The sequence below is a fragment of the Delphinapterus leucas genome, chromosome 19, assembly GCF_059928025.1.
Source record: "Delphinapterus leucas isolate spDelLeu-1000000601 "Yukka" chromosome 19, BTC_Dleu_Yukka2, whole genome shotgun sequence".
In the NCBI taxonomy this organism is placed as follows: Eukaryota; Metazoa; Chordata; class Mammalia; order Artiodactyla; family Monodontidae; genus Delphinapterus; species Delphinapterus leucas.
In genome coordinates this window covers 31,026,617-31,046,712 of record NC_143147.1, presented here as the reverse complement: position 1 = coordinate 31,046,712, position 20,096 = coordinate 31,026,617, and the positions used below count along the sequence as shown (strand labels likewise).

The 20,096-nt window shown below is 77.2% G+C and overlaps 19 non-coding genes across 19 annotated transcripts; all 19 read right to left on the bottom strand.

Moving 5' to 3' along the window:
- Positions 1-372: 372 nt before the first annotated feature.
- Positions 373-491, bottom strand: LOC149746462 (5S ribosomal RNA). Its single transcript, XR_016389491.1, has one exon. It is a non-coding gene; the product is annotated as a 5S ribosomal RNA (ribosomal RNA).
- A 934-nt stretch (positions 492-1,425) lies between these two features.
- On the bottom strand, positions 1,426-1,544 carry LOC149746461 (5S ribosomal RNA). Its single transcript, XR_016389490.1, has one exon. It is a non-coding gene; the product is annotated as a 5S ribosomal RNA (ribosomal RNA).
- Positions 1,545-2,478: 934 nt separating this feature from the next.
- LOC149746460 (5S ribosomal RNA) lies at positions 2,479-2,597 on the bottom strand. The gene has a single exon (XR_016389489.1). It is a non-coding gene; the product is annotated as a 5S ribosomal RNA (ribosomal RNA).
- Positions 2,598-3,531: 934 nt separating this feature from the next.
- On the bottom strand, positions 3,532-3,650 carry LOC149746459 (5S ribosomal RNA). Its single transcript, XR_016389917.1, has one exon. It is a non-coding gene; the product is annotated as a 5S ribosomal RNA (ribosomal RNA).
- A 934-nt stretch (positions 3,651-4,584) lies between these two features.
- LOC149746458 (5S ribosomal RNA) lies at positions 4,585-4,703 on the bottom strand. Its single transcript, XR_016389488.1, has one exon. It is a non-coding gene; the product is annotated as a 5S ribosomal RNA (ribosomal RNA).
- Positions 4,704-5,637: 934 nt separating this feature from the next.
- Positions 5,638-5,756, bottom strand: LOC149746457 (5S ribosomal RNA). Its single transcript, XR_016389487.1, has one exon. It is a non-coding gene; the product is annotated as a 5S ribosomal RNA (ribosomal RNA).
- Positions 5,757-6,690: 934 nt separating this feature from the next.
- LOC149746456 (5S ribosomal RNA) lies at positions 6,691-6,809 on the bottom strand. Its single transcript, XR_016389486.1, has one exon. It is a non-coding gene; the product is annotated as a 5S ribosomal RNA (ribosomal RNA).
- Positions 6,810-7,743: 934 nt separating this feature from the next.
- LOC149746455 (5S ribosomal RNA) lies at positions 7,744-7,862 on the bottom strand. The gene has a single exon (XR_016389485.1). It is a non-coding gene; the product is annotated as a 5S ribosomal RNA (ribosomal RNA).
- Positions 7,863-8,796: 934 nt separating this feature from the next.
- Positions 8,797-8,915, bottom strand: LOC149746454 (5S ribosomal RNA). Its single transcript, XR_016389483.1, has one exon. It is a non-coding gene; the product is annotated as a 5S ribosomal RNA (ribosomal RNA).
- Positions 8,916-9,849: 934 nt separating this feature from the next.
- LOC149746453 (5S ribosomal RNA) lies at positions 9,850-9,968 on the bottom strand. Its single transcript, XR_016389482.1, has one exon. It is a non-coding gene; the product is annotated as a 5S ribosomal RNA (ribosomal RNA).
- A 934-nt stretch (positions 9,969-10,902) lies between these two features.
- LOC149746452 (5S ribosomal RNA) lies at positions 10,903-11,021 on the bottom strand. The gene has a single exon (XR_016389481.1). It is a non-coding gene; the product is annotated as a 5S ribosomal RNA (ribosomal RNA).
- A 934-nt stretch (positions 11,022-11,955) lies between these two features.
- Positions 11,956-12,074, bottom strand: LOC149746451 (5S ribosomal RNA). Its single transcript, XR_016389480.1, has one exon. It is a non-coding gene; the product is annotated as a 5S ribosomal RNA (ribosomal RNA).
- Positions 12,075-13,008: 934 nt separating this feature from the next.
- Positions 13,009-13,127, bottom strand: LOC149746450 (5S ribosomal RNA). Its single transcript, XR_016390380.1, has one exon. It is a non-coding gene; the product is annotated as a 5S ribosomal RNA (ribosomal RNA).
- A 934-nt stretch (positions 13,128-14,061) lies between these two features.
- Positions 14,062-14,180, bottom strand: LOC149746449 (5S ribosomal RNA). Its single transcript, XR_016389479.1, has one exon. It is a non-coding gene; the product is annotated as a 5S ribosomal RNA (ribosomal RNA).
- A 934-nt stretch (positions 14,181-15,114) lies between these two features.
- Positions 15,115-15,233, bottom strand: LOC149746448 (5S ribosomal RNA). The gene has a single exon (XR_016389477.1). It is a non-coding gene; the product is annotated as a 5S ribosomal RNA (ribosomal RNA).
- A 934-nt stretch (positions 15,234-16,167) lies between these two features.
- Positions 16,168-16,286, bottom strand: LOC149746447 (5S ribosomal RNA). The gene has a single exon (XR_016389476.1). It is a non-coding gene; the product is annotated as a 5S ribosomal RNA (ribosomal RNA).
- A 932-nt stretch (positions 16,287-17,218) lies between these two features.
- LOC149746446 (5S ribosomal RNA) lies at positions 17,219-17,337 on the bottom strand. The gene has a single exon (XR_016389475.1). It is a non-coding gene; the product is annotated as a 5S ribosomal RNA (ribosomal RNA).
- Positions 17,338-18,271: 934 nt separating this feature from the next.
- LOC149746445 (5S ribosomal RNA) lies at positions 18,272-18,390 on the bottom strand. Its single transcript, XR_016389474.1, has one exon. It is a non-coding gene; the product is annotated as a 5S ribosomal RNA (ribosomal RNA).
- Positions 18,391-19,324: 934 nt separating this feature from the next.
- Positions 19,325-19,443, bottom strand: LOC149746444 (5S ribosomal RNA). Its single transcript, XR_016390173.1, has one exon. It is a non-coding gene; the product is annotated as a 5S ribosomal RNA (ribosomal RNA).
- Between the last annotated feature and the right edge of the window lie 653 nt (positions 19,444-20,096).

Genomic DNA, 20,096 nt, shown 5'->3' with positions numbered 1-20,096 from the left:
GCGGGGCTTTTGCCGGAGGGAGCTGTGGAGGGACACACCCACTGGCACACAGGTGGCGGCACCGGGGCGGGGCGCCGGTGGGGGCGGCCAGGTGCAGGTCGAGGGGCTCGCTGGCCGAAGGGACGGCAACCGGGCCCGCGGCGGAGCCTGGGTCCGGGCCAGGCACCCCGGGGGCGTCTGGGGTGCGGCTGCCTTCCAGGGCCGCCTTCTGGCCGCCTGGCGGGCCGGGCCCGCGGGGAGCGCCCCCTCCGGCGCGCGCCGTGGTGGGAGGGGCCTGAGGAGGCGGGGCCTGCAGCGGGGCCCCGGCGCGGGCGGAGCCGGCGGCCACCGCCCGCGGGCGAGTTAAAGGAGAAGGCGGAGCGGGAGGCAAAAAGCCTACAGCACCCGGTATTCCCAGGCGGTCTCCCATCCAAGTACTAACCAGGCCCGACCCTGCTTAGCTTCCGAGATCAGACGAGATCGGGCGCGTTCAGGGTGGTATGGCCGTAGACGGGGGCGGGGACGGCGGGCTGCCTCTTGAGGCCCACTTTCGCTGGCGCTTGCGCCTCACCGCCAGCCTGGCGGTCAGCCCGCCCCGGCAGGACCCCGTAGCCCGCCCAGGCAGGGGGAACGGAGGTCTCGGGTACCGGGCGGTGGCGGAGGCGGAGGGTTTGGCCACCCCCTCCCAGCCGAGGGCGGGCGTGAGCCAGCGAACCCTTCGGCGCTTGGCGCCCCGCCCAAGATCCGGCCCGTCGCTCACAGGGACGTGGCCCCGGAGGCTTCAGGGCCCGGGGCCCGCGGTCCCTTGGGCATCGCCCCTGCCCGCCCACGCGGCGCTAGGCGCCGCCGAGCCGCAGCCCGGGCCGGCCCTCCTGCCCGACAGCAGCTGGCCCGAAGCCACTGGGAGCCACCATCGTGTCGCCACGGCCCCTCAGCCCCGGCGAGGCCACCCTTGCCCGCACACCACCCGCCGAGCTCAGGAGCCCGCCCCTGGCGGCCGGCAGGCCCGGGGAAGCGGCCCCTGCCCTCGATCCCGCTCCCGCACCCGGCCACGGCGGCGACACGGCGGGGGGCGGGGCTTTTGCCGGAGGGAGCTGTGGAGGGACACACCCACCGGCACACAGGTGGCGGCACCGGGGCGGGGCGCCGGTGGGGGCGGCCAGGTGCAGGTCGAGGGGCTCGCTGGCCGAAGGGACGGCAACCGGGCCCGCGGCGGAGCCTGGGTCCGGGCCAGGCACCCCGGGGGCGTCTGGGGTGCGGCTGCCTTCCAGGGCCGCCTTCTGGCCGCCTGGCGGGCCGGGCCGGCGGGGAGCGCCCCCTCCGGCGCGCGCGCCGTGGTGGGAGGGGCCTGAGGAGGCGGGGCCTGCAGCGGGGCCCCGGCGCGGGCGGAGCCGGCGGCCACCGCCCGCGGGCGAGTTAAAGGAGAAGGCGGAGCGGGAGGCAAAAAGCCTACAGCACCCGGTATTCCCAGGCGGTCTCCCATCCAAGTACTAACCAGGCCCGACCCTGCTTAGCTTCCGAGATCAGACGAGATCGGGCGCGTTCAGGGTGGTATGGCCGTAGACGGGGGCGGGGACGGCGGGCTGCCTCTTGAGGCCCACTTTCGCTGGCGCTTGCGCCTCACCGCCAGCCTGGCGGTCAGCCCGCCCCGGCAGGACCCCGTCGCCCGCCCAGGCAGGGGGAACGGAGGTCTCGGGTACCGGGCGGTGGCGGAGGCGGAGGGTTTGGCCACCCCCTCCCAGCCGAGGGCGGGCGTGAGCCAGCGAACCCTTCGGCGCTTGGCGCCCCGCCCAAGATCCGGCCCGTCGCTCACAGGGACGTGGCCCCGGAGGCTTCAGGGCCCGGGGCCCGCGGTCCCTTGGGCATCGCCCCTGCCCGCCCACGCGGCGCTAGGCGCCGCCCAGCCGCAGCCCGGGCCGGCCCTCCTGCCCGACAGCAGCTGGCCCGAAGCCACTGGGAGCCACCATCGTGTCGCCACGGCCCCTCAGCCCCGGCGAGGCCACCCTTGCCCGCACACCACCCGCCGAGCTCAGGAGCCCGCCCCTGGCGGCCGGCAGGCCCGGGGAAGCGGCCCCTGCCCTCGATCCCGCTCCCGCACCCGGCCGCGGCGGCGACACGGCGGGGGGCGGGGCTTTTGCCGGAGGGAGCTGTGGAGGGACACACCCACCGGCACACAGGTGGCGGCACCGGGGCGGGGCGCCGGTGGGGGCGGCCAGGTGCAGGTCGAGGGGCTCGCTGGCCGAAGGGACGGCAACCGGGCCCGCGGCGGAGCCTGGGTCCGGGCCAGGCACCCCGGGGGCGTCTGGGGTGCGGCTGCCTTCCAGGGCCGCCTTCTGGCCGCCTGGCGGGCCGGGCCGTCGGGGAGCGCCCCCTCCGGCGCGCGCGCCGTGGTGGGAGGGGCCTGAGGAGGCGGGGCCTGCAGCGGGGCCCCGGCGCGGGCGGAGCCGGCGGCCACCGCCCGCGGGCGAGTTAAAGGAGAAGGCGGAGCGGGAGGCAAAAAGCCTACAGCACCCGGTATTCCCAGGCGGTCTCCCATCCAAGTACTAACCAGGCCCGACCCTGCTTAGCTTCCGAGATCAGACGAGATCGGGCGCGTTCAGGGTGGTATGGCCGTAGACGGGGGCGGGGACGGCGGGCTGCCTCTTGAGGCCCACTTTCGCTGGCGCTTGCGCCTCACCGCCAGCCTGGCGGTCAGCCCGCCCCGGCAGGACCCCGTCGCCCGCCCAGGCAGGGGGAACGGAGGTCTCGGGTACCGGGCGGTGGCGGAGGCGGAGGGTTTGGCCACCCCCTCCCAGCCGAGGGCGGGCGTGAGCCAGCGAACCCTTCGGCGCTTGGCGCCCCGCCCAAGATCCGGCCCGTCGCTCACAGGGACGTGGCCCCGGAGGCTTCAGGGCCCGGGGCCCGCGGTCCCTTGGGCATCGCCCCTGCCCGCCCATGCGGCGCTAGGCGCCGCCGAGCCGCAGCCCGGGCCGGCCCTCCTGCCCGACAGCAGCTGGCCCGAAGCCACTGGGAGCCACCATCGTGTCGCCACGGCCCCTCAGCCCCGGCGAGGCCACCCTTGCCCGCACACCACCCGCCGAGCTCAGGAGCCCGCCCCTGGCGGCCGGCAGGCCCGGGGAAGCGGCCCCTGCCCTCGATCCCGCTCCCGCACCCGGCCGCGGCGGCGACACGGCGGGGGGCGGGGCTTTTGCTGGAGGGAGCTGTGGAGGGACACACCCACCGGCACACAGGTGGCGGCACCGGGGCGGGGCGCCGGTGGGGGCGGCCAGGTGCAGGTCGAGGGGCTCGTTGGCCTAAGGGACGGCAACCGGGCCCGCGGCGGAGCCTGGGTCCGGGCCAGGCACCCCGGGGGCGTCTGGGGTGCGGCTGCCTTCCAGGGCCGCCTTCTGGCCGCCTGGCGGGCCGGGCCGGCGGGGAGCGCCCCCTCCGGCGCGCGCGCCGTGGTTGGAGGGGCCTGAGGAGGCGGGGCCTGCAGCGGGGCCCCAGCGCGGGCGGAGCCGGCGGCCACCGCCCGCGGGCGAGTTAAAGGAGAAGGCGGAGCGGGAGGCAAAAAGCCTACAGCACCCGGTATTCCCAGGCGGTCTCCCATCCAAGTACTAACCAGACCCGACCCTGCTTAGCTTCCGAGATCAGACGAGATCGGGCGCGTTCAGGGTGGTATGGCCGTAGACGGGGGCGGGGACGGCGGGCTGCCTCTTGAGGCCCACTTTCGCTGGCGCTTGCGCCTCACCGCCAGCCTGGCGGTCAGCCCGCCCCGGCAGGACCCCGTCGCCCGCCCAGGCAGGGGGAACGGAGGTCTCGGGTACCGGGCGGTGGCGGAGGCGGAGGGTTTGGCCACCCCCTCCCAGCCGAGGGCGGGCGTGAGCCAGCGAACCCTTCGGCGCTTGGCGCCCCGCCCAAGATCCGGCCCGTGGCTCACAGGGACGTGGCCCCGGAGGCTTCAGGGCCCGGGGCCCGCGGCCCCTTGGGCATCGCCCCTGCCCGCCCACGCGGCGCTAGGCGCCGCCCAGCCGCAGTCCGGGCCGGCCCTCCTGCCCGACAGCAGCTGGCCCGAAGCCAGTGGGAGCCACCATCGTGTCGCCACGGCCCCTCAGCCCCGGCGAGGCCACCCTTGCCCGCACACCACCCGCCGAGCTCAGGAGCCCGCCCCTGGCGGCCGGCAGGCCCGGGGAAGCGGCCCCTGCCCTCGATCCCGCTCCCGCACCCGGCCGCGGCGGCGACACGGCGGGGGGCGGGGCTTTTGCCGGAGGGAGCTGTGGAGGGACACACCCACCGGCACACAGGTGGCGGCACCGGGGCGGGGCGCCGGTGGGGGCGGCCAGGTGCAGGTCGAGGGGCTCGCTGGCCGAAGGGACGGCAACCGGGCCCGCGGCGGAGCCTGGGTCCGGGCCAGGCACCCCGGGGGCGTCTGGGGTGCGGCTGCCTTCCAGGGCCGCCTTCTGGCCGCCTGGCGGGCCGGGCCGGCGGGGAGCGCCCCCTCCGGCGCGCGCGCCGTGGTGGGAGGGGCCTGAGGAGGCGGGGCCTGCAGCGGGGCCCCGGCGCGGGCGGAGCCGGCGGCCACCGCCCGCGGGCGAGTTAAAGGAGAAGGCGGAGCGGGAGGCAAAAAGCCTACAGCACCCGGTATTCCCAGGCGGTCTCCCATCCAAGTACTAACCAGGCCCGACCCTGCTTAGCTTCCGAGATCAGACGAGATCGGGCGCGTTCAGGGTGGTATGGCCGTAGACGGGGGCGGGGACGGCGGGCTGCCTCTTGAGGCCCACTTTCGCTGGCGCTTGCGCCTCACCGCCAGCCTGGCGGTCAGCCCGCCCCGGCAGGACCCCGTCGCCCGCCCAGGCAGGGGGAACGGAGGTCTCGGGTACCGGGCGGTGGCGGAGGCGGAGGGTTTGGCCACCCCCTCCCAGCCGAGGGCGGGCGTGACCCAGCGAACCCTTCGGCGCTTGGCGCCCCGCCCAAGATCCGGCCCGTCGCTCACAGGGACGTGGCCCCGGAGGCTTCAGGGCCCGGGGCCCGCGGTCCCTTGGGCATCGCCCCTGCCCGCCCACGCGGCGCTAGGCGCCGCCCAGCCGCAGCCCGGGCCGGCCCTCCTGCCCGACAGCAGCTGGCCCGAAGCCACTGGGAGCCACCATCGTGTCGCCACGGCCCCTCAGCCCCGGCGAGGCCACCCTTGCCCGCACACCACCCGCCGAGCTCAGGAGCCCGCCCCTGGCGGCCGGCAGGCCCGGGGAAGCGGCCCCTGCCCTCGATCCCGCTCCCGCACCCGGCCGCGGCGGCGACACGGCGGGGGGCGGGGCTTTTGCCGGAGGGAGCTGTGGAGGGACACACCCACCGGCACACAGGTGGCGGCACCGGGGCGGGGCGCCGGTGGGGGCGGCCAGGTGCAGGTCGAGGGGCTCGCTGGCCGAAGGGACGGCAACCGGGCCCGCGGCGGAGCCTGGGTCCGGGCCAGGCACCCCGGGGGCGTCTGGGGTGCGGCTGCCTTCCAGGGCCGCCTTCTGGCCGCCTGGCGGGCCGGGCCGGCGGGGAGCGCCCCCTCCGGCGCGCGCGCCGTGGTGGGAGGGGCCTGAGGAGGCGGGGCCTGCAGCGGGGCCCCGGCGCGGGCGGAGCCGGCGGCCACCGCCCGCGGGCGAGTTAAAGGAGAAGGCGGAGCGGGAGGCAAAAAGCCTACAGCACCCGGTATTCCCAGGCGGTCTCCCATCCAAGTACTAACCAGGCCCGACCCTGCTTAGCTTCCGAGATCAGACGAGATCGGGCGCGTTCAGGGTGGTATGGCCGTAGACGGGGGCGGGGACGGCGGGCTGCCTCTTGAGGCCCACTTTCGCTGGCGCTTGCGCCTCACCGCCAGCCTGGCGGTCAGCCCGCCCCGGCAGGACCCCGTCGCCCGCCCAGGCAGGGGGAACGGAGGTCTCGGGTACCGGGCGGTGGCGGAGGCGGAGGGTTTGGCCACCCCCTCCCAGCCGAGGGCGGGCGTGACCCAGCGAACCCTTCGGCGCTTGACGCCCCGCCCAAGATCCGGCCCGTCGCTCACAGGGACGTGGCCCCGGAGGCTTCAGGGCCCGGGGCCCGCGGTCCCTTGGGCATCGCCCCTGCCCGCCCACGCGGCGCTAGGCGCCGCCCAGCCGCAGCCCGGGCCGGCCCTCCTGCCCGACAGCAGCTGGCCCGAAGCCAGTGGGAGCCACCATCGTGTCGCCACGGCCCCTCAGCCCCGGCGAGGCCACCCTTGCCCGCACACCACCCGCCGAGCTCAGGAGCCCGCCCCTGGCGGCCGGCAGGCCCGGGGAAGCGGCCCCTGCCCTCGATCCCGCTCCCGCACCCGGCCGCGACGGCGACACGGCGGGGGGCGGGGCTTTTGCCGGAGGGAGCTGTGGAGGGACACACCCACCGGCACACAGGTGGCGGCACCGGGGCGGGGCGCCGGTGGGGGCGGCCAGGTGCAGGTCGAGGGGCTCGCTGGCCGAAGGGACGGCAACCGGTGCCGCGGCGGAGCCTGGGACCGGGCCAGGCACCCCGGGGGCGTCTGGGGTGCGGCTGCCTTCCAGGGCCGCCTTCTGGCCGCCTGGCGGGCCGGGCCGGCGGGGAGCGCCCCCTCCGGCGCGCGCGCCGTGGTGGGAGGGGCCTGAGGAGGCGGGGCCTGCAGCGGGGCCCCGGCGCGGGCGGAGCCGGCGGCCACCGCCCGCGGGCGAGTTAAAGGAGAAGGCGGAGCGGGAGGCAAAAAGCCTACAGCACCCGGTATTCCCAGGCGGTCTCCCATCCAAGTACTAACCAGGCCCGACCCTGCTTAGCTTCCGAGATCAGACGAGATCGGGCGCGTTCAGGGTGGTATGGCCGTAGACGGGGGCGGGGACGGCGGGCTGCCTCTTGAGGCCCACTTTCGCTGGCGCTTGCACCTCACCGCCAGCCTGGCGGTCAGCCCGCCCCGGCAGGACCCCGTCGCCCGCCCAGGCAGGGGGAACGGAGGTCTCGGGTACCGGGCGGTGGCGGAGGCGGAGGGTTTGGCCACCCCCTCCCAGCCGAGGGCGGGCGTGAGCCAGCGAACCCTTCGGCGCTTGGCGCCCCGCCCAAGATCCGGCCCGTCGCTCACAGGGACGTGGCCCCGGAGGCTTCAGGGCCCGGGGCCCGCGGTCCCTTGGGCATCGCCCCTGCCCGCCCACGCGGCGCTAGGCGCCGCCCAGCCGCAGCCCGGGCCGGCCCTCCTGCCCGACAGCAGCTGGCCCGAAGCCACTGGGAGCCACCATCGTGTCGCCACGGCCCCTCAGCCCCGGCGAGGCCACCCTTGCCCGCACACCACCCGCCGAGCTCAGGAGCCCGCCCCTGGCGGCCGGCAGGCCCGGGGAAGCGGCCCCTGCCCTCGATCCCGCTCCCGCACCCGGCCGCGACGGCGACACGGCGGGGGGCGGGGCTTTTGCCGGAGGGAGCTGTGGAGGGACACACCCACCGGCACACAGGTGGCGGCACCGGGGCGGGGCGCCGGTGGGGGCGGCCAGGTGCAGGTCGAGGGGCTCGCTGGCCGAAGGGACGGCAACAGGGCCCGCGGCGGAGCCTGGGTCCGGGCCAGGCACCCCGGGGGCGTCTGGGGTGCGGCTGCCTTCCAGGGCCGCCTTCTGGCCGCCTGGCGGGCCGGGCCGGCGGGGAGCGCCCCCTCCGGCGCGCGCGCCGTGGTGGGAGGGGCCTGAGGAGGCGGGGCCTGCAGCGGGGCCCTGGCGCGGGCGGAGCCGGCGGCCACCGCCCGCGGGCGAGTTAAAGGAGAAGGCGGAGCGGGAGGCAAAAAGCCTACAGCACCCGGTATTCCCAGGCGGTCTCCCATCCAAGTACTAACCAGGCCCGACCCTGCTTAGCTTCCGAGATCAGACGAGATCGGGCGCGTTCAGGGTGGTATGGCCGTAGACGGGGGCGGGGACGGCGGGCTGCCTCTTGAGGCCCACTTTCGCTGGCGCTTGCGCCTCACCGCCAGCCTGGCGGTCAGCCCGCCCCGGCAGGACCCCGTCGCCCGCCCAGGCAGGGGGAACGGAGGTCTCGGGTACCGGGCGGTGGCGGAGGCGGAGGGTTTGGCCACCCCCTCCCAGCCGAGGGCGGGCGTGAGCCAGCGAACCCTTCGGCGCTTGGCGCCCCGCCCAAGATCCGGCCCGTCGCTCACAGGGACGTGGCCCCGGAGGCTTCAGGGCCCGGGGCCCGCGGTCCCTTGGGCATCGCCCCTGCCCGCCCACGCGGCGCTAGGCGCCGCCCAGCCGCAGCCCGGGCCGGCCCTCCTGCCCGACAGCAGCTGGCCCGAAGCCACTGGGAGCCACCATCGTGTCGCCACGGCCCCTCAGCCCCGGCGAGGCCACCCTTGCCCGCACACCACCCGCCGAGCTCAGGAGCCCGCCCCTGGCGGCCGGCAGGCCCGGGGAAGCGGCCCCTGCCCTCGATCCCGCTCCCGCACCCGGCCGCGGCGGCGACACGGCGGGGGGCGGGGCTTTTGCCGGAGGGAGCTGTGGAGGGACACACCCACTGGCACACAGGTGGCGGCACCGGGGCGGGGCGCCGGTGGGGGCGGCCAGGTGCAGGTCGAGGGGCTCGCTGGCCGAAGGGACGGCAACCGGGCCCGCGGCGGAGCCTGGGTCCGGGCCAGGCACCCCGGGGGCGTCTGGGGTGCGGCTGCCTTCCAGGGCCGCCTTCTGGCCGCCTGGCGGGCCGGGCCGGCGGGGAGCGCCCCCTCCGGCGCGCGCGCCGTGGTGGGAGGGGCCTGAGGAGGCGGGGCCTGCAGCGGGGCCCCGGCGCGGGCGGAGCCGGCGGCCACCGCCCGCGGGCGAGTTAAAGGAGAAGGCGGAGCGGGAGGCAAAAAGCCTACAGCACCCGGTATTCCCAGGCGGTCTCCCATCCAAGTACTAACCAGGCCCGACCCTGCTTAGCTTCCGAGATCAGACGAGATCGGGCGCGTTCAGGGTGGTATGGCCGTAGACGGGGGCGGGGATGGAGGGCTGCCTCTTGAGGCCCACTTTCGCTGGCGCTTGCGCCTCACCGCCAGCCTGGCGGTCAGCCCGCCCCGGCAGGACCCCGTCGCCCGCCCAGGCAGGGGGAACGGAGGTCTCGGGTACCGGGCGGTGGCGGAGGCGGAGGGTTTGGCCACCCCCTCCCAGCCGAGGGCGGGCGTGACCCAGCGAACCCTTCGGCGCTTGGCGCCCCGCCCAAGATCCGGCCCGTCGCTCACAGGGACGTGGCCCCGGAGGCTTCAGGGCCCGGGGCCCGCGGTCCCTTGGGCATCGCCCCTGCCCGCCCACGCGGCGCTAGGCGCCGCCCAGCCGCAGCCCGGGCCGGCCCTCCTGCCCGACAGCAGCTGGCCCGAAGCCACTGGGAGCCACCATCGTGTCGCCACGGCCCCTCAGCCCCGGCGAGGCCACCCTTGCCCGCACACCACCCGCCGAGCTCAGGAGCCCGCCCCTGGCGGCCGGCAGGCCCGGGGAAGCGGCCCCTGCCCTCGATCCCGCTCCCGCACCCGGCCGCGGCGGCGACACGGCGGGGGGCGGGGCTTTTGCCGGAGGGAGCTGTGGAGGGACACACCCACCGGCACACAGGTGGCGGCACCGGGGCGGGGCGCCGGTGGGGGCAGCCAGGTGCAGGTCGAGGGGCTCGCTGGCCGAAGGGACGGCAACCGGGCCCGCGGCGGAGCCTGGGTCCGGGCCAGGCACCCCGGGGGCGTCTGGGGTGCGGCTGCCTTCCAGGGCCGCCTTCTGGCCGCCTGGCGGGCCGGGCCGTCGGGGAGCGCCCCCTCCGGCGCGCGCGCCGTGGTGGGAGGGGCCTGAGGAGGCGGGGCCTGCAGCGGGGCCCCGGCGCGGGCGGAGCCGGAGGCCACCGCCCGCGGGCGAGTTAAAGGAGAAGGCGGAGCGGGAGGCAAAAAGCCTACAGCACCCGGTATTCCCAGGCGGTCTCCCATCCAAGTACTAACCAGGCCCGACCCTGCTTAGCTTCCGAGATCAGACGAGATCGGGCGCGTTCAGGGTGGTATGGCCGTAGACGGGGGCGGGGACGGCGGGCTGCCTCTTGAGGCCCACTTTCGCTGGCGCTTGCGCCTCACCGCCAGCCTGGCGGTCAGCCCGCCCCGGCAGGACCCCGTCGCCCGCCCAGGCAGGGGGAACGGAGGTCTCGGGTACCGGGCGGTGGCGGAGGCGGAGGGTTTGGCCACCCCCTCCCAGCCGAGGGCGGGCGTGACCCAGCGAACCCTTCGGCGCTTGGCGCCCCGCCCAAGATCCGGCCCGTCGCTCACAGGGACGTGGCCCCGGAGGCTTCAGGGCCCGGGGCCCGCGGTCCCTTGGGCATCGCCCCTGCCCGCCCACGCGGCGCTAGGCGCCGCCCAGCCGCAGCCCGGGCCGGCCCTCCTGCCCGACAGCAGCTGGCCCGAAGCCACTGGGAGCCACCATCGTGTCGCCACGGCCCCTCAGCCCCGGCGAGGCCACCCTTGCCCGCACACCACCCGCCGAGCTCAGGAGCCCGCCCCTGGCGGCCGGCAGGCCCGGGGAAGGGGCCCCTGCCCTCGATCCCGCTCCCGCACCCGGCCGCGGCGGCGACACGGCGGGGGGCGGGGCTTTTGCCGGAGGGAGCTGTGGAGGGACACACCCACCGGCACACAGGTGGCGGCACCGGGGCGGGGCGCCGGTGGGGGCGGCCAGGTGCAGGTCGAGGGGCTCGCTGGCCGAAGGGACGGCAACCGGGCCCGCGGCGGAGCCTGGGTCCGGGCCAGGCACCCCGGGGGCGTCTGGGGTGCGGCTGCCTTCCAGGGCCGCCTTCTGGCCGCCTGGCGGGCCGGGCCCGCGGGGAGCGCACCCTCCGGCGCGCGCGCCGTGGTGGGAGGGGCCTGAGGAGGCGGGGCCTGCAGCGGGGCCCCGGCGCGGGCGGAGCCGGCGGCCACCGCCCGCGGGCGAGTTAAAGGAGAAGGCGGAGCGGGAGGCAAAAAGCCTACAGCACCCGGTATTCCCAGGCGGTCTCCCATCCAAGTACTAACCAGGCCCGACCCTGCTTAGCTTCCGAGATCAGACGAGATCGGGCGCGTTCAGGGTGGTATGGCCGTAGACGGGGGCGGGGACGGCGGGCTGCCTCTTGAGGCCCACTTTCGCTGGCGCTTGCGCCTCACCGCCAGCCTGGCGGTCAGCCCGCCCCGGCAGGACCCCGTCGCCCGCCCAGGCAGGGGGAACGGAGGTCTCGGGTACCGGGCGGTGGCGGAGGCGGAGGGTTTGGCCACCCCCTCCCAGCCGAGGGCGGGCGTGAGCCAGCGAACCCTTCGGCGCTTGGCGCCCCGCCAAAGATCCGGCCCGTCGCTCACAGGGACGTGGCCCCGGAGGCTTCAGGGCCCGGGGCCCGCGGTCCCTTGGGCATCGCCCCTGCCCGCCCACGCGGCGCTAGGCGCCGCCGAGCCGCAGCCCGGGCCGGCCCTCCTGCCCGACAGCAGCTGGCCCGAAGCCACTGGGAGCCACCATCGTGTCGCCACGGCCCCTCAGCCCCGGCGAGGCCACCCTTGCCCGCACACCACCCGCCGAGCTCAGGAGCCCGCCCCTGGCGGCCGGCAGGCCCGGGGAAGGGGCCCCTGCCCTCGATCCCGCTCCCGCACCCGGCCGCGGCGGCGACACGGCGGGGGGCGGGGCTTTTGCCGGAGGGAGCTGTGGAGGGACACACCCACCGGCACACAGGTGGCGGCACCGGGGCGGGGCGCCGGTGTGGGCGGCCAGGTGCAGGTCGAGGGGCTCGCTGGCCGAAGGGACGGCAACCGGGCCCGCGGCGGAGCCTGGGTCCGGGCCAGGCACCCCGGGGGCGTCTGGGGTGCGGCTGCCTTCCAGGGCCGCCTTCTGGCCGCCTGGCGGCCCGGGCCGTCGGGGAGCGCCCCCTCCGGCGCGCGCGCCGTGGTGGGAGGGGCCTGAGGAGGCGGGGCCTGCAGCGGGGCCCCGGCGCGGGCGGAGCCGGCGGCCACCGCCCGCGGGCGAGTTAAAGGAGAAGGCGGAGCGGGAGGCAAAAAGCCTACAGCACCCGGTATTCCCAGGCGGTCTCCCATCCAAGTACTAACCAGGCCCGACCCTGCTTAGCTTCCGAGATCAGACGAGATCGGGCGCGTTCAGGGTGGTATGGCCGTAGACGGGGGCGGGGACGGCGGGCTGCCTCTTGAGGCCCACTTTCGCTGGCGCTTGCGCCTCACCGCCAGCCTGGCGGTCAGCCCGCCCCGGCAGGACCCCGTCGCCCGCCCAGGCAGGGGGAACGGAGGTCTCGGGTACCGGGCGGTGGCGGAGGCGGAGGGTTTGGCCACCCCCTCCCAGCCGAGGGCGGGCGTGACCCAGCGAACCCTTCGGCGCTTGGCGCCCCGCCCAAGATCCGGCCCGTCGCTCACAGGGACGTGGCCCCGGAGGCTTCAGGGCCCGGGGCCCGCGGTCCCTTGGGCATCGCCCCTGCCCGCCAACGCGGCGCTAGGCGCCGCCCAGCCGCAGCCCGGGCCGGCCCTCCTGCCCGACAGCAGCTGGCCCGAAGCCACTGGGAGCCACCATCGTGTCGCCACGGCCCCTCAGCCCCGGCGAGGCCACCCTTGCCCGCACACCACCCGCCGAGCTCAGGAGCCCGCCCCTGGCGGCCGGCAGGCCCGGGGAAGCGGCCCCTGCCCTCGATCCCGCTCCCGCACCCGGCCGCGGCGGCGACACGGCGGGGGGCGGGGCTTTTGCCGGAGGGAGCTGTGGAGGGACACACCCACCGGCACACAGGTGGCGGCACCGGGGCGGGGCGCCGGTGGGGGCGGCCAGGTGCAGGTCGAGGGGCTCGCTGGCCGAAGGGACGGCAACCGGGCCCGCGGCGGAGCCTGGGTCCGGGCCAGGCACCCCGGGGGCGTCTGGGGTGCGGCTGCCTTCCAGGGCCGCCTTCTGGCCGCCTGGCGGGCCGGGCCGGCGGGGAGCGCCCCCTCCGGCGCGCGCGCCGTGGTGGGAGGGGCCTGAGGAGGCGGGGCCTGCAGCGGGGCCCCGGCGCGGGCGGAGCCGGCGGCCACCGCCCGCGGGCGAGTTAAAGGAGAAGGCGGAGCGGGAGGCAAAAAGCCTACAGCACCCGGTATTCCCAGGCGGTCTCCCATCCAAGTACTAACCAGGCCCGACCCTGCTTAGCTTCCGAGATCAGACGAGATCTTGCGCGTTCAGGGTGGTATGGCCGTAGACGGGGGCGGGGACGGCGGGCTGCCTCTTGAGGCCCACTTTCGCTGGCGCTTGCGCCTCACCGCCAGCCTGGCGGTCAGCCCGCCCCGGCAGGACCCCGTCGCCCGCCCAGGCAGGGGGAACGGAGGTCTCGGGTACCGGGCGGTGGCGGAGGCGGAGGGTTTGGCCACCCCCTCCCAGCCGAGGGCGGGCGTGACCCAGCGAACCCTTCGGCGCTTGGCGCCCCGCCCAAGATCCGGCCCGTCGCTCACAGGGACGTGGCCCCGGAGGCTTCAGGGCCCGGGGCCCGCGGTCCCTTGGGCATCGCCCCTGCCCGCCCACGCGGCGCTAGGCGCCGCCCAGCCGCAGCCCGGGCCGGCCCTCCTGCCCGACAGCAGCTGGCCCGAAGCCACTGGGAGCCACCATCGTGTCGCCACGGCCCCTCAGCCCCGGCGAGGCCACCCTTGCCCGCACACCACCCGCCGAGCTCAGGAGCCCGCCCCTGGCGGCCGGCAGGCCCGGGGAAGCGGCCCCTGCCCTCGATCCCGCTCCCGCACCCGGCCGCGGCGGCGACACGGCGGGGGGCGGGGCTTTTGCCGGAGGGAGCTGTGGAGGGACACACCCACCGGCACACAGGTGGCGGCACCGGGGCGGGGCGCCGGTGGGGGCGGCCAGGTGCAGGTCGAGGGGCTCGCTGGCCGAAGGGACGGCAACCGGGCCCGCGGCGGAGCCTGGGTCCGGGCCAGGCACCCCGGGGGCGTCTGGGGTGCGGCTGCCTTCCAGGGCCGCCTTCTGGCCGCCTGGCGGGCCGGGCCGGCGGGGAGCGCCCCCTCCGGCGCGCGCGCCGTGGTGGGAGGGGCCTGAGGAGGCGGGGCCTGCAGCGGGGCCCCGGCGCGGGCGGAGCCGGCGGCCACCGCCCGCGGGCGAGTTAAAGGAGAAGGCGGAGCGGGAGGCAAAAAGCCTACAGCACCCGGTATTCCCAGGCGGTCTCCCATCCAAGTACTAACCAGGCCCGACCCTGCTTAGCTTCCGAGATCAGACGAGATCGGGCGCGTTCAGGGTGGTATGGCCGTAGACGGGGGCGGGGACGGCGGGCTGCCTCTTGAGGCCCACTTTCGCTGGCGCTTGCGCCTCACCGCCAGCCTGGCGGTCAGCCCGCCCCGGCAGGACCCCGTCGCCCGCCCAGGCAGGGGGAACGGAGGTCTCGGGTACCGGGCGGTGGCGGAGGCGGAGGGTTTGGCCACCCCCTCCCAGCCGAGGGCGGGCGTGACCCAGCGAACCCTTCGGCGCTTGGCGCCCCGCCCAAGATCCGGCCCGTCGCTCACAGGGACGTGGCCCCGGAGGCTTCAGGGCCCGGGGCCCGCGGTCCCTTGGGCATCGCCCCTGCCCGCCCACGCGGCGCTAGGCGCCGCCCAGCCGCAGCCCGGGCCGGCCCTCCTGCCCGACAGCAGCTGGCCCGAAGCCAGTGGGAGCCACCATCGTGTCGCCACGGCCCCTCAGCCCCGGCGAGGCCACCCTTGCCCGCACACCACCCGCCGAGCTCAGGAGCCCGCCCCTGGCGGCCGGCAGGCCCGGGGAAGCGGCCCCTGCCCTCGATCCCGCTCCCGCACCCGGCCGCGGCGGCGACACGGCGGGGGGCGGGGCTTTTGCCGGAGGGAGCTGTGGAGGGACACACCCACCGGCACACAGGTGGCGGCACCGGGGCGGGGCGCCGGTGGGGGCGGCCAGGTGCAGGTCGAGGGGCTCGCTGGCCGAAGGGACGGCAACCGGGCCCGCGGCGGAGCCTGGGTCCGGGCCAGGCACCCCGGGGGCGTCTGGGGTGCGGCTGCCTTCCAGGGCCGCCTTCTGGCCGCCTGGCGGGCCGGGCCGGCGGGGAGCGCCCCCTCCGGCGCGCGCGCCGTGGTGGGAGGGGCCTGAGGAGGCGGGGCCTGCAGCGGGGCCCCGGCGCGGGCGGAGCCGGCGGCCACCGCCCGCGGGCGAGTTAAAGGAGAAGGCGGAGCGGGAGGCAAAAAGCCTACAGCACCCGGTATTCCCAGGCGGTCTCCCATCCAAGTACTAACCAGGCCCGACCCTGCTTAGCTTCCGAGATCAGACGAGATCGGGCGCGTTCAGGGTGGTATGGCCGTAGACGGGGGCGGGGACGGCGGGCTGCCTCTTGAGGCCCACTTTCGCTGGCGCTTGCGCCTCACCGCCAGCCTGGCGGTCAGCCCGCCCCGGCAGGACCCCGTCGCCCGCCCAGGCAGGGGGAACGGAGGTCTCGGGTACCGGGCGGTGGCGGAGGCGGAGGGTTTGGCCACCCCCTCCCAGCCGAGGGCGGGCGTGAGCCAGCGAACCCTTCGGCGCTTGGCGCCCCGCCCAAGATCCGGCCCGTCGCTCACAGGGACGTGGCCCCGGAGGCTTCAGGGCCCGGGGCCCGCGGTCCCTTGGGCATCGCCCCTGCCCGCCCACGCGGCGCTAGGCGCCGCCCAGCCGCAGCCCGGGCCGGCCCTCCTGCCCGACAGCAGCTGGCCCGAAGCCACTGGGAGCCACCATCGTGTCGCCACGGCCCCTCAGCCCCGGCGAGGCCACCCTTGCCCGCACACCACCCGCCGAGCTCAGGAGCCCGCCCCTGGCGGCCGGCAGGCCCGGGGAAGCGGCCCCTGCCCTCGATCCCGCTCCCGCACCCGGCCGCGGCGGCGACACGGCGGGGGGCGGGGCTTTTGCCGGAGGGAGCTGTGGAGGGACACACCCACCGGCACACAGGTGGCGGCACCGGGGCGGGGCGCCGGTGGGGGCGGCCAGGTGCAGGTCGAGGGGCTCGCTGGCCGAAGGGACGGCAACAGGGCCCGCGGCGGAGCCTGGGTCCGGGCCAGGCACCCCGGGGGCGTCTGGGGTGCGGCTGCCTTCCAGGGCCGCCTTCTGGCCGCCTGGCGGGCCGGGCCGGCGGGGAGCGCCCCCTCCGGCGCGCGCGCCGTGGTGGGAGGGGCCTGAGGAGGCGGGGCCTGCAGCGGGGCCCTGGCGCGGGCGGAGCCGGCGGCCACCGCCCGCGGGCGAGTTAAAGGAGAAGGCGGAGCGGGAGGCAAAAAGCCTACAGCACCCGGTATTCCCAGGCGGTCTCCCATCCAAGTACTAACCAGGCCCGACCCTGCTTAGCTTCCGAGATCAGACGAGATCGGGCGCGTTCAGGGTGGTATGGCCGTAGACGGGGGCGGGGACGGCGGGCTGCCTCTTGAGGCCCACTTTCGCTGGCGCTTGCGCCTCACCGCCAGCCTGGCGGTCAGCCCGCCCCGGCAGGACCCCGTCGCCCGCCCAGGCAGGGGGAACGGAGGTCTCGGGTACCGGGCGGTGGCGGAGGCGGAGGGTTTGGCCACCCCCTCCCAGCCGAGGGCGGGCGTGAGCCAGCGAACCCTTCGGCGCTTGGCGCCCCGCCCAAGATCCGGCCCGTCGCTCACAGGGACGTGGCCCCGGAGGCTTCAGGGCCCGGGGCCCGCGGTCCCTTGGGCATCGCCCCTGCCCGCCCACGCGGCGCTAGGCGCCGCCCAGCCGCAGCCCGGGCCGGCCCTCCTGCCCGACAGCAGCTGGCCCGAAGCCACTGGGAGCCACCATCGTGTCGCCACGGCCCCTCAGCCCCGGCGAGGCCACCCTTGCCCGCACACCACCCGCCGAGCTCAGGAGCCCGCCCCTGGCGGCCGGCAGGCCCGGGGAAGCGGCCCCTGCCCTCGATCCCGCTCCCGCACCCGGCCGCGGCGGCGACACGGCGGGGGGCGGGGCTTTTGCCGGAGGGAGCTGTGGAGGGACACACCCACTGGCACACAGGTGGCGGCACCGGGGCGGGGCGCCGGTGGGGGCGGCCAGGTGCAGGTCGAGGGGCTCGCTGGCCGAAGGGACGGCAACCGGGCCCGCGGCGGAGCCTGGGTCCGGGCCAGGCACCCCGGGGGCGTCTGGGGTGCGGCTGCCTTCCAGGGCCGCCTTCTGGCCGCCTGGCGGGCCGGGCCCGCGGGGAGCGCCCCCTCCGGCGCGCGCCGTGGTGGGAGGGGCCTGAGGAGGCGGGGCCTGCAGCGGGGCCCCGGCGCGGGCGGAGCCGGCGGCCACCGCCCGCGGGCGAGTTAAAGGAGAAGGCGGAGCGGGAGGCAAAAAGCCTACAGCACCCGGTATTCCCAGGCGGTCTCCCATCCAAGTACTAACCAGGCCCGACCCTGCTTAGCTTCCGAGATCAGACGAGATCGGGCGCGTTCAGGGTGGTATGGCCGTAGACGGGGGCGGGGATGGAGGGCTGCCTCTTGAGGCCCACTTTCGCTGGCGCTTGCGCCTCACCGCCAGCCTGGCGGTCAGCCCGCCCCGGCAGGACCCCGTCGCCCGCCCAGGCAGGGGGAACGGAGGTCTCGGGTACCGGGCGGTGGCGGAGGCGGAGGGTTTGGCCACCCCCTCCCAGCCGAGGGCGGGCGTGACCCAGCGAACCCTTCGGCGCTTGGCGCCCCGCCCAAGATCCGGCCCGTCGCTCACAGGGACGTGGCCCCGGAGGCTTCAGGGCCCGGGGCCCGCGGTCCCTTGGGCATCGCCCCTGCCCGCCCACGCGGCGCTAGGCGCCGCCGAGCCGCAGCCCGGGCCGGCCCTCCTGCCCGACAGCAGCTGGCCCGAAGCCACTGGGAGCCACCATCGTGTCGCCACGGCCCCTCAGCCCCGGCGAGGCCACCCTTGCCCGCACACCACCCGCCGAGCTCAGGAGCCCGCCCCTGGCGGCCGGCAGGCCCGGGGAAGGGGCCCCTGCCCTCGATCCCGCTCCCGCACCCGGCCGCGGCGGCGACACGGCGGGGGGCGGGGCTTTTGCCGGAGGGAGCTGTGGAGGGACACACCCACCGGCACACAGGTGGCGGCACCGGGGCGGGGCGCCGGTGGGGGCAGCCAGGTGCAGGTCGAGGGGCTCGCTGGCCGAAGGGACGGCAACCGGGCCCGCGGCGGAGCCTGGGTCCGGGCCAGGCACCCCGGGGGCGTCTGGGGTGCGGCTGCCTTCCAGGGCCGCCTTCTGGCCGCCTGGCGGGCCGGGCCGTCGGGGAGCGCCCCCTCCGGCGCGCGCGCCGTGGTGGGAGGGGCCTGAGGAGGCGGGGCCTGCAGCGGGGCCCCGGCGCGGGCGGAGCCGGAGGCCACCGCCCGCGGGCGAGTTAAAGGAGAAGGCGGAGCGGGAGGCAAAAAGCCTACAGCACCCGGTATTCCCAGGCGGTCTCCCATCCAAGTACTAACCAGGCCCGACCCTGCTTAGCTTCCGAGATCAGACGAGATCGGGCGCGTTCAGGGTGGTATGGCCGTAGACGGGGGCGGGGACGGCGGGCTGCCTCTTGAGGCCCACTTTCGCTGGCGCTTGCGCCTCACCGCCAGCCTGGCGGTCAGCCCGCCCCGGCAGGACCCCGTCGCCCGCCCAGGCAGGGGGAACGGAGGTCTCGGGTACCGGGCGGTGGCGGAGGCGGAGGGTTTGGCCACCCCCTCCCAGCCGAGGGCGGGCGTGACCCAGCGAACCCTTCGGCGCTTGGCGCCCCGCCCAAGATCCGGCCCGTCGCTCACAGGGACGTGGCCCCGGAGGCTTCAGGGCCCGGGGCCCGCGGTCCCTTGGGCATCGCCCCTGCCCGCCCACGCGGCGCTAGGCGCCGCCCAGCCGCAGCCCGGGCCGGCCCTCCTGCCCGACAGCAGCTGGCCCGAAGCCACTGGGAGCCACCATCGTGTCGCCACGGCCCCTCAGCCCCGGCGAGGCCACCCTTGCCCGCACACCACCCGCCGAGCTCAGGAGCCCGCCCCTGGCGGCCGGCAGGCCCGGGGAAGGGGCCCCTGCCCTCGATCCCGCTCCCGCACCCGGCCGCGGCGGCGACACGGCGGGGGGCGGGGCTTTTGCCGGAGGGAGCTGTGGAGGGACACACCCACCGGCACACAGGTGGCGGCACCGGGGCGGGGCGCCGGTGGGGGCGGCCAGGTGCAGGTCGAGGGGCTCGCTGGCCGAAGGGACGGCAACCGGGCCCGCGGCGGAGCCTGGGTCCGGGCCAGGCACCCCGGGGGCGTCTGGGGTGCGGCTGCCTTCCAGGGCCGCCTTCTGGCCGCCTGGCGGGCCGGGCCCGCGGGGAGCGCACCCTCCGGCGCGCGCGCCGTGGTGGGAGGGGCCTGAGGAGGCGGGGCCTGCAGCGGGGCCCCGGCGCGGGCGGAGCCGGCGGCCACCGCCCGCGGGCGAGTTAAAGGAGAAGGCGGAGCGGGAGGCAAAAAGCCTACAGCACCCGGTATTCCCAGGCGGTGTCCCATCCAAGTACTAACCAGACCCGACCCTGCTTAGCTTCCGAGATCAGACGAGATCGGGCGCGTTCAGGGTGGTATGGCCGTAGACGGGGGCGGGGACGGCGGGCTGCCTCTTGAGGCCCACTTTCGCTGGCGCTTGCGCCTCACCGCCAGCCTGGCGGTCAGCCCGCCCCGGCAGGACCCCGTCGCCCGCCCAGGCAGGGGGAACGGAGGTCTCGGGTACCGGGCGGTGGCGGAGGCGGAGGGTTTGGCCACCCCCTCCCAGCCGAGGGCGGGCGTGAGCCAGCGAACCCTTCGGCGCTTGGCGCCCCGCCAAAGATCCGGCCCGTCGCTCACAGGGACGTGGCCCCGGAGGCTTCAGGGCCCGGGGCCCGCGGTCCCTTGGGCATCGCCCCTGCCCGCCCACGCGGCGCTAGGCGCCGCCGAGCCGCAGCCCGGGCCGGCCCTCCTGCCCGACAGCAGCTGGCCCGAAGCCACTGGGAGCCACCATCGTGTCGCCACGGCCCCTCAGCCCCGGCGAGGCCACCCTTGCCCGCACACCACCCGCCGAGCTCAGGAGCCCGCCCCTGGCGGCCGGCAGGCCCGGGGAAGGGGCCCCTGCCCTCGATCCCGCTCCCGCACCCGGCCGCGGCGGCGACACGGCGGGGGGCGGGGCTTTTGCCGGAGGGAGCTGTGGAGGGACACACCCACCGGCACACAGGTGGCGGCACCGGGGCGGGGCGCCGGTGGGGGCGGCCAGGT